At 43.2% G+C, this 11302-nt stretch overlaps 1 non-coding gene and 1 pseudogene across 1 annotated transcript; both read right to left on the reverse strand.

Annotated features, from left to right (window-relative positions):
• Positions 1-252: 252 nt before the first annotated feature.
• On the reverse strand, positions 253-396 carry LOC125993999 (U5 spliceosomal RNA; annotated as a pseudogene).
• Positions 397-1685: 1289 nt separating this feature from the next.
• On the reverse strand, positions 1686-1849 carry LOC125993970 (U1 spliceosomal RNA). Its single transcript, XR_007490454.1, has one exon. It is a non-coding gene; the product is annotated as a U1 spliceosomal RNA (small nuclear RNA).
• Positions 1850-11302: the final 9453 nt, after the last annotated feature.

The following is an 11302-nucleotide window of genomic DNA, read 5'->3' on the forward strand; positions in this document are numbered from 1 at the left end:
CCAATTGTCTGTATGCGGGCAAAAGCAAAACGGTGAGATGGTCAGAAAGCCCCAGATGGGGGAGGGGGGTGGCTTTGAAAGCTCCCTTTTGCGCCGAGTAGACTAGGTCCAGGAAGCTGTCTCCATAATTCTCGGCATAATTTCTCTGTTTATGTGAACATGTTCACATATGTGCCGGTATGAATTATGCGAACGTATGATTGTTGCACGGAGTATGATATAGGCGGCTATCCGTTGCAAAAAGAGAAAGAACGCTCTGCTTTCACAGAGCATCAACAAATTGAGATATACTCTTATTGTTCCTCTCCACGGAAATGATATACTCTTATTGTTCCTCTCCACAGAAATCTTTAGTAAAAGGCGAAAGATTTATTCGATCTGAAGAGGAACGAGTATCTGAAAATCTGAGTCAAAACGGGCCATCCCACTGCTGGTCTCACTAAATTCACAGGCGGTCTCGCACTCAAATTGCAGCAACATACAAACAATAGAAGTTGATGGATTTACTATACTTACAAGGACTCAAGCAAAATAGAATGTTTAAACGAGTATTTTGTGTTCATTAATGTCTCACTTACTTTAAACATTGTTGGCGCACAGGATTGTAGGTATCTGATCGAACACTGACGGCGCTCGTTCTTTCAATTATATTGGGCGTCTATTTTGATTATTGAAGGTAAAAACAGTTGTATGTCTTGGTACGTGTACTTTTGGTCTGAGAGAACGGGAAATGATCCCATCCCTGTGTTTTATTTGAAAATTTGTAATTTCATAACTTTATTCAACACAAATCAGGAAACAAAATACGATCGTAATTTCTCAAATGGTTTTTCAAACTTCAGAAATGCTCTATGTCTCGCTTGTGTCGCAAATAATTGAGGCTTTTGACGTTGCTGGCATGGTTTGGAGTGTAATTCACCTCCACTGCGTTGGTGGCGTTTGATATTTGACATTTGAAAATATTTCTGTCATTTTACTTTAGAAAGTAAAAGTTGTTCTCTAGAAATCCATACTTGTGATGTATGAGGAAAAACAATCCGGCGAATTCTTAAAAAGACAGACCTACAGCCGACAAAAAGGTTTTGACACGTTCATATCATATGACGAGTCAGGAACGTGGTAATTACATATTATTTTGCATTTACTAATTTGGTGAATACAGTTTAGCGAGCAAATGCACAGTGTTAGAGATTCGCTCACTCCAACTTATTTTGCAAGAACCACACGGGAGACGAGTAAGTCCTTTTAGACACCTGCAGGTGGAGAGTCCATTTGTCGCTGTGCGTACAGCGATGTTCGAATGGAGGTCTGACTCACGGCTCCTGCAAGAGCATTTTTATTAAGAGAAACAGGGTGGGGGTAAGAGTGGACTGAATAGAGAAAGCCCTTGACCACTAGTCAAAACATAGCAAAGGGTGTTTTACGACTTTGTGTAGGATGGGACAAGCTAGGTTATTTATCACAGGTTGCATTCCAACATAAGCATAAAGCTAATCTAGCTACGTTATTTATTACAGGCTGCATTCCAACATAATCATACGATAAGGATAATCTGGAAAACCCTGACACACAGTTCCAGAGTACAGTTAATTACATAATCAAAAGCGTTCAGTGTGTCACAGCATCGCAGACTTCAACTCCATGTGCGTACTACTGCGCTTAATTTTTGTTTTCATCAGAAAGACCAGAGGAGAGCGCGAACACAGTCCCCCACTACCAGAAATAATGCAGTTGAGATTCCCACAGTAGGGGAATTTGCAGAGGTCAGCACAACCAGAGTGTAATGGCTGAGCCTCACTTTGGGTGAACCACCTTCTTGATCATGGTGTCTCCCCTTCCAGGTAGGTATGAACTGTACAAGTTGCCGGGCCGACGTCTTTACCGCACACGCCATCTTCAGTCACGGGCTTAATTGCTAAAAACGTGTGGCACACATACACACTCAGTGGATGAAACAGGATTCGTAGAACTGTTTAAAAAGTACCTTTGGTCATTACAAAACCAAAGCATTATAAATTAAGTAAAACATAGATTAAGAGACACTATCACCATGCTTTGCTTCTTTTTCTACCCTTCATTGCCCCTACCCCCACGCCTTTGTTCACCTCCTTTGTCTTCGTCGCCATCTAGTGGTGATGGCAGCAACCATAACAAACCATAAAAAATAAAGTAAAAATAATATATCGGCAAAAACATGCCTATCATGCATTGCATTGCAAGAAAGCTCAGCGCCGCCTGCCGCTGATCATCGACGGTGCTGTGGTGGAGAGGGTGAGCTGCACCAAGTTCCTGGGGGTGCACATCAGTGAGGACCTCTCCTGGTCCGCAAACACCTCGTCACTGGAAAAGAAAGCTCAGCGCCGCCTGTACTTGCTCAGGCGTGCATGTGCTCCTCAGGCAGTCGTGTCTACATTCTACCGTGGCACCATTGAGAGCGTCCTCACCAGTTGCATCGCTATCTGGGGTGGTAACTGCACTGAACAGAACTTGAAGGCCCTGCAGCGCATAGTGAATACGGCTGGTAAGATTATTGGTGCTTCACTCCCCTCCCTGAAGGACATTTACACCTCCCATCTCACCCGCAAGGCAACCTCGATTGCGAGAGATGTGAGTCACCCGGCTCACTCTTTGTTTGACGTTCTGCCTGCGCTCCCGCACCACCAGACTCGCCAACAGCTTCTTACTCCAGGCTGTTAGGGCCCTGAACTCGCTACCCCCTTCTGCGTAGCGTGCGGCACTGTTGCGCTATTTTCTGGAATGTCTGCTGTACGCGCACTTGCTCCTTTTTTTTTTTTTTTTTGCTCCTCTTTTTTATTTATTTATTTGTTGTTATTTATTCATTATTTATTCAGCACGCTTTTGTTATACTTGTTCACTTGTTTGTCTGTTGTGGGCCATGTCTTGTCACCGTGGGATAGGGGGGAACGAAATTTCGGTTTCTTTGTGTGTCTTTGGCATGTGGAGAAATTGACAATAAAGCTGACTTTGACTTTGACTTTGATATGAAACTGGTGGGGTTTGGTACCGCCAACAAGGTTAAGAACCACTGCTCGAGATACTTCCTAAAGCTTCCAATGAGAGTGTGGATTCTGGTTGAAGGTATATTGGACCATTCTTCTTGACAAATCTGTAACTCCCATGAACTTCATTTCACTTTTCAATTATCTTTGTCTCTGTCCGCTATATGATATGTTTAACTGATATTGCTGATCTGAACAGCCAATGATTTATAAAGGAAAATCTTGAAATTTATTTTACATATGAATGAAACTTTTGCATATGACCTGTCAAACGCACCTCTTGCATTAAGGTGCCCCCGGCTTCCCGGTAACGGGTTTGTTTTAGCCGGGTTCGGAGATTCGTCCGTAATCTAACCACCCGAGTTAAATTAACTCTGTTAGGGTTTTCCAGGTTATCTTTATCGTAGGATTATGTTGGAATGTAAACTATAATGATTAAATCAATCTTGTCTTGCCCTCACAATGCAGAGTAAGATGAAGTGGTTGCTTCCTCTGCTTGATTGACCAGCTGCAGGGGAAGCAATCAAAGTTGTTCTGTTTCCCACAACAGTGTAAAACACCCCCTGCTCTGATCTTATCAGAGGCCGGGGGTACACCAAACCTGTCCACTCTCACCCCCACTCTGTTCCTCCTAATAAATATGCCCTTGCAGGAAGGAGACTTTTAGATTTCATTCCTGTAGCGAGTGATCTCTCCACCTGCAGGTGTCTAAAAGAACTTGCTTGTCTCCCGTGTGGTTCTTGCAAAATAAGTTGGAGTGAGCAAATCTCTAACGTTTTGGTGCCGAAACCCGGGATCCCTCATACCCATCATCTGGCTGACGGAGGACGACGCGCTGTACACCGTCGACGGGCCAGCGTCCATTAGCCGGACCTGGTAAAGAAAGACCTGGGAAGGAAATTCTTCGCTGGGCCAGCATCTTAGGTCTGCCTTCGTCTGACAGAGGTGGATTGACGGGACCCGGCAGTGCAACGAACCAGGGGACAAGTAAGTTAAAGGCCTGAAGTTGTGTGATTGTGTTGTTGTGAAACGCGTATAAAAAAAAAAAAAAAAAACACAGGTGCACGTGAGATTCGGCTTTGGTTTGTCCGAGCTATGAGATACGGCTTTGGTTTGTCCGAGCTATGAGATACGGCTTTGGTTTGTCCGAGCTATAAGATTCGGCTTTGGTTTGTCCGAGCTATGAGATTCGGCTTTGGTTTGTCCGAGCTATGAGATTCGGCTTTGGTTTGTCCGAGCTATGAGATACGGCTTTGGTTTGTCCGAGCCATGAGAAAAATACAAAGCGCTGGAGTTTGTGTAATTGAGAGTGTGGCTGGTAGGATAAATTGACTAAATAGCAGTTCTAGCATTGATCCACGGCAATAATACAGGCTAGTAATTTGTTGAAAGGTCAATTTAAACCTGCATTGAGGATCCTCAAAGAAATAAATAAGTAATAATAGTAATAATAATAATAATAATATTTTTGAGACAAAGAGATTGTAAAACCTAAAATTGCTAGAATTAAGATGGGAAATAAAAACGGTAAATCTCTACCTCTTGACGGAGATGAGAAGTACATGGCGAGTAGATTTCTTAATTGTATGCAATATATGCCGAAGTGGAAGAAAAAGTATGGAGTAGAAAGGAAGTTGGGAAATCAAGTGGTAAAGAAATGCAACTTGCTTCTAGAAGATAAATAAATAGAATAAGAATGTGCTGTCCTCGTGTGCATGGGAGGGACCAGCTCATGATCGACCACAGGAAATGGCCAGCCTGTGACGAATCATTGGTGCTGGGAACTACCTTTTGCGTGCGAGAGCTCTGCATGTGTGTGTGTATATGTTAAAATGATGAACATTGGCTAAAGTTTTAGTATAAAAAAAAATTTGCTAGACTGTGGTCTATCCAATTTGCACCGCAGAACAGAAATTATTTTGAAAGATAAAAATGAGAGGAAAAAGAGAGAAATCTGTTTGCAAGCAGAAACTAATCCACACTAGTGCATGTTAAGTGTCGAGCCCACATGAGAAATTCGAAGAAAATAAAAATGACAGAACATGCTTTCAGGAATTGGAAGAAGCTAAATTGTGAATTTAAGATTTTGCAATGCTACATTTAATAGGAATAATTGATTGGTTGTGTTATAAGATTATACAAAATTCTAAATGCAAGCTAAATCTGAGAGATTGAGTTCTTCAAATTTAAAAACAAAGAAAAAATTCAGATTAATTTGCCAATTGTTTGTTTTAGTTAATTTTTTTTGAATTGGTGGATTGTTCTACCAGGAAACCTGAGTTAAAAATGATATATGAATGTTGTGTGGTGAGCTTGGATGAATTGGGACCAATGTGATAGAAAGACTCCTTTTTGGAGACTGTGTGTGAGATGCAAATGAACATTGATGAATGATAGACTGAATGAAAAGAAATTACAGGTTGAATGGTTGAAGTCGTTGGCGACTACTATGGAAAATTAGTAGAGCGACTTTGATGAAAGAGTGATTTTGAGCAGGTTGAATGTTAGAAAGAAACACGTAGCTTTTGGATTGATAATTAACTACAGAAAAAAAAACTGGAGAACCAGTAACACATGTAGAAGATGTGTGAACTGGGAAATTGAGAAGCGTTTTGGACAGAAAGTCAAATTAAATGATGATGGAATCGTATGTAGTAAAGAACGCATTCTCCCAAAAAGATTGTCAAGGTGTGAGGTATGGGCGTTGCCAAGCCTCAAAAGGAGGGAGTGAGTAGGACAGATAGTGGAAGATAGTAATAATACAACACTTTATGACAATGAATTTTCGAATACATTTGGTGTTATACTGTGGTATTTTTTTTTATTCTGGTGTAGATAGGTTAGCAACACGAGAGATTTAGAGGTTCAAAAGAAAGACAGTCAAAAGAAAACATTTTTGATTTGGACAATTGCAGGCTAACAGGAACATAAGAACGATAAGAACTACGAGAGTTGCAAACAACAGATGAAGAGCAGTCCTTGGCAGATTATATGATCAGGACGCTCAAACTGTGTCAAAGACAAATTTACTGCCGCCTGATCTTTCCTCCTCACAGGTCGACAACCCCATCAATCCAGGAGACTGGGTCTACATCAAGGTCATCAAAAGAAAGAACTGGGCCAGCCCGCGGTGGGAGGGACCGTTCCAAGTTTTGCTTGCTACTCCCACGGCGGTAAAAAATTCTCAACGGCCCAGCTGGATTCACCACAGCCACTGCAAGTTGCAGAGAGTGCTGGACCCCTAATTCGGAGTGGTGGGGAAGGCTGACTACAAAGGGGCCCCATCGTTTAGGGTGAGGCGTCTCAATGTTGGTGAAGAATTCATCGATCCCCACTCCGCTAGGCGAGGGGATGTCCCGGTGTCTCTGCCATCCTAGTAGCAACGGGGCTCCATATGCCAGATGGATCCTCTGCTGCGTTGTGGTTGGAGCGTGCTATGGTCTATTGACTCATCTGAACAGACCAAATGACAATGTTGCCCGTGGTAAACGATGGTCACATGATGAGAACTTTGAAGACTGGTCATGGGACCCCAGAAACCCATACGAAACCAACACTTGGTACCGGTATGTCAGGTTCACTGTGAGAGCTCACACACGGGAGGCGTGCTATGTGTGTTCGAAACTCCCCCCTTCCTCCACGCAAGTTCGCTTGGAGGCCAGAGCAATGAATGTCACTGAAGCAAAATGTATGGCATCCATGGGAGGAGTTGGATATCAGCACCGTGCCGTCACAGTCAAAGATGCCGACCCTTACCGCCCTGGACTTGCTGACGGTGCCTGTGATCAGCTGTTCTGGACAAATCTCAATGTGACTGTTAAAGGACGGACAATACCACAAGTGGCTTACACAGAGAGACCAGCTGGAGTGAATTACACATGTTACATCCAAGGTAACAAGACCCACGTCTGCATTAACGACGACTGCCCTCCAGGAGGAAACTGGATGGGAGCTTTGGACATCACCGATGAGTGTCAAGATAAGAGAGCCATTTCAGGTGGTGAGGGCTCTCCAACCAACATGGCTACACCATCGAACGGAACATACTTCATACAGAATGGCTGGTGGCTTTGTGGTCACAAGGTTTATCCGATGCTGCCCGCCAACTGGACAGGAGTGTGTGCACCAGTGTGGGTGACAGACCACACCTACAGGATACGACATCATCTGCTGACAGGAGCACACAACTCATCTGGACGTCGACGCAGAGCAGTTGCAATCTTTGACCCTCATGACCCTGTCTGGGGTGCGAACGTTCCAGAGGACCATAAAGTGTGGTCTGCCAGAGACAAAGTTGTCCTTGCGCTCTTCCCTCAGATTGGGGTTGGGAAACTATCGCTCTTCATCGAGACACTGAACTATCGTTTTCAATCCTTTGTGAATCTCTCGCTGCAAGTCAACGATGGACAAAATAGAGAGATTCAGGCTATTAGACTGAAGGTCTTGCAAAACAGGATGGTTCTGGACTTGTTGACGGCAGCACAAGGTGGTGTGTGCCACATCATTGGGACTTCCTGTTGCACATACATACCAGGAGAAAATGACACCCACATAAACGACGCCATGAATTCGCTGAAGAACTTACAGCAGGCCATGTCTAAAGACAAGGTCCCACATCAGTTTGATTTCTTTTCATGGCTATTCTCTGGCAACTGGTGGCAACTGCTGTTGAAATTGCTGTCTTCTGTGCTTGTTGTGCTGGTGGTGTTGTGCTCGTTTACGACCTGCGTTATCCCATGTTTGAAGTCTGCTGTGTCGAAGTTTGTGTCCTCTACTGTAGCCCAAGTTCATATACAACTTCTTAGAGATGACGGATGTGATGACGATAATGACACGTGGATTGCGTAGATGCTGCTCTGTTGGGCATGTTTTACAGAAACTTGATGATTTAACCATCGAAAATGCTTCGCAAGTGATGGATACAATGATGTACTGTTTCTGTGTTTTTATTTTTATTTTTTATTGATAGCATTCTGGTCGCCTGTGGCACAGGGGCCGTGTAAGAATTTTCCTGCTAATAACATCTGGCCAGCAGGTTTTTCGCTTACACAATAAGTTTGATCTGGGGTATTGAGGTAATGCCTCATCTTCACTGGAAAGTGTTGCTATCATTGTTTGTTGTTTTTATTTTTACTATTCTTCTTTCTTCATTATACATATATATATATATGTTTTTTCTTGTCTTTGTTGTTTGGGGTGACATAATCATATGATAAAACAGGAGGGAGATGTTAGGGTTTTCCAGGTTATCTTTATCGTAGGATTATGTTGGAATGTAAACTATAATGATTAAATCAATCTTGTCTTGCCCTCACAATGCAGAGTAAGATGAAGTGGTTGCTTCCTCTGCTTGATTGACCAGCTGCAGGGGAAGCAATCAAAGTTGTTCTGTTTCCCACAACAGTGTAAAACACCCCCTGCTCTGATCTTATCAGAGGCCGGGGGTACACCAAACCTGTCCACTCTCACCCCCACTCTGTTCCTCCTAATAAATATGCCCTTGCAGGAAGGAGACTTTTAGATTTCATTCCTGTAGCGAGTGATCTCTCCACCTGCAGGTGTCTAAAAGAACTTGCTTGTCTCCCGTGTGGTTCTTGCAAAATAAGTTGGAGTGAGCAAATCTCTAACAAACTCCACCGGAATCAATCTAATTTCTGTACGACGCCAATCCCTCTCAAGTCACCCGAAGCTCGAGCCGAGTAACTCAATTCGAGGCAAGACTTCGAAGTGACCGTATCGTATTGATGGCTCCCCGCTAGTGTTTGAAGTTCTTATTTTGTTACGGATATTTTTTAGATGTCTTTGTTAAGACCTCAGGGATTTGTTTGTATAGCGCACCCAAGCACTAGTTTTGCCGAAGTAAATGTTGATATGGGTCCGTACCACTTGGTCGCTCATGCAGCGAACCGACCAACTTTTTCATTCGAAAGAGAATCGAATTAATAAAAGTGTGACAATAATAGCATTTAAGAAGAAAATTAATGCACTTTATATCATTAATTCTAACTTCCTATACGTAGATCTAGCACTTAACCGTCGGAGTTCTTCACCCCACTTGATTGCTTTAAAAAAAAATAGCGACTTTCTTAAACCGAATAAAAATGTCGTGCTCTATTTAGATTTACCCAATAATTAATTTGGAAGGCAAGTCTATTTTCTGATCGTGTCCCATTTAACTTTTGACGCGGCCCGACAAATTTAGGAACTGGGCCGCGCCCGACGGACAGTTAAAATACTTTTATCCTCCACCAACTCCAATGATTTATTTTAACCGTCGTCGTTATGTTATTTAAAAAAAAAATGAATTTTCAACCGAATTTACTTTTAACGAAATCCACTCTTCCGTTAAATATTTACGAAAGTTATTTAATCCTCTAACTTGCTCGGAGTTACTTTTTACGCGGCCCGTCAAAAAAGGGGAAGCGGGCCTGAGCCTTTCAAATAGTTAAATAACTTTCCGTTCTACACAAAACCAATAATCTGATTTAAACATCCATCCATCCATCCATTTTCTGAACCGCTTAGTCCCCACGGGGGTCGCGGGCGTGCTGGAGCCTATCCCAGCCGTCATCGGGCAGTAGGCGGGGGACACCCTGAACTGGTTGCCAGCCAATCGCAGGGCACACAGAGACAGACAACCAATCGCACTCACACTCACACCTAGGGACAATTTGGAGTCTTCAATCGGCCTACCAAGCATGTTTTTGGAATGTGGGAGGAAACTGGAGTGCCCGGAGAAAACCCACGCGGGCCCGGGGAGAACATGCAAACTCCACACAGGGAGGGCCGGAGGTGGAATCGAACCCGCACCCTCCTAACTGTGAGGCGGACGTGCTACCCAGTGCGCCACCGAGCCGCCCCTGATTTAAACACTTCCTTTAATTTATTCAGACGAAACAACTTTCGAACGGATCGAAATTCACTCGTGGCTCAGATAACTACGGAAGTTATTTAAGTCTCTAACTTGTTCGGAGTTCCTTTTTACGCGGCCCGTCAAAAAGGGGAAGCGGGCCTGAGCCTTCGGTTGCATATTCAGTACAAATCCGCGCACAACGAAGTAAGTAATATACAAAACACATTTATTGTAGAAACATGGAATAGAATTACAAATCTCAATTACTCCAGAAACTGAACAATTTCACTCACTGTATCAGTGAACGTGTTAATAAAATCATTCAATCCCAGAACAATTCGATTGCAAAACACAGTTCATAAAAAAGGGAAGAGGTAAATACCAGCTGCGTGCTATTTTTGGTGGAAGCAAAGTCGAGTGATCAGTTCGATCTTGCTTCTAAAATCCAAATTAGAGAAACAGGCTGGCCACGAGGAAGCCGGCGGCCCGATGACTATTCCCCCCTCTCGCTAAAATACATAAAAACGGTCATCTTCACCTATTTCTCCTATAAAGTTGTCCAGTCCAATTTTTGGGAGTAAATCCACGTTAATTTCAGTCCAGCGATCCTGCGTCTCACACAAAGATCTTTGGGACTTTTGGAAAAAAAATCTTGAAACTCCTCCGGGCCTCTTCACGTATGAGCGCTCTTTTGGGGGGAAAAAGCCCTGAAGCTGCTCCTGCAGGACCTTTTATAGACCTCTCCGTCCCCCCCCTCCCCTTTCTTTTCTCCTGTACTTTCCCTATAGGGTAAGACTGCCCAGTTTTCCAACGCCTATAGAAGGGACTGGCCAGCTTTCTCACGCCTATAGAGGGAACTGGGCAGTTTTCCCACGCCCATAGAGGGAACTGGCCAGTTTCCCCACGCTTGGTTATCTGTGGCCTTCAGCAGCTGTTTCCGCCCTGACCACGCAGTACTTTCCACCAAATGCACAGCTAGTGGTAAAACCTTTCACTTCCCCTTTTCTTCTCTTTCTGTTACATGAAAATAACTTTTTAAAGTTACGCTTCAATTAACTCTGAAATAAAAATCCAAACCCTTGACCTACTTTTCTAAACAATTTATGTCACGCCACTATTCTCATAGTGGCGGGTCTCTTGATCGAATTGACAAATAATATTGCTTAAAGCGGTTACAGAATACATTTTTAGCCAAGCAAAGAAATCAAAAATAAAAATCACATTTGTGCTTCTCCAAACAATTTATGTCACGCCACTATTCTCATAGTGACGGGTCTCTTGATCGAATTGACAAATAATATTGCTTGAAGCGGTTACAGAATACTTTTTTAGCCAAGCAAAGAAATCAAAAATAAAAATCACATTTGTGCTTCCATGCGTGACTCACACTCTGACACCGTGCTACTCTTTTATTTCTATTTTACCATGT

The sequence above is a fragment of the Syngnathus scovelli genome, chromosome 1, assembly GCF_024217435.2.
Source record: "Syngnathus scovelli strain Florida chromosome 1, RoL_Ssco_1.2, whole genome shotgun sequence".
In the NCBI taxonomy this organism is placed as follows: Eukaryota; Metazoa; Chordata; class Actinopteri; order Syngnathiformes; family Syngnathidae; genus Syngnathus; species Syngnathus scovelli.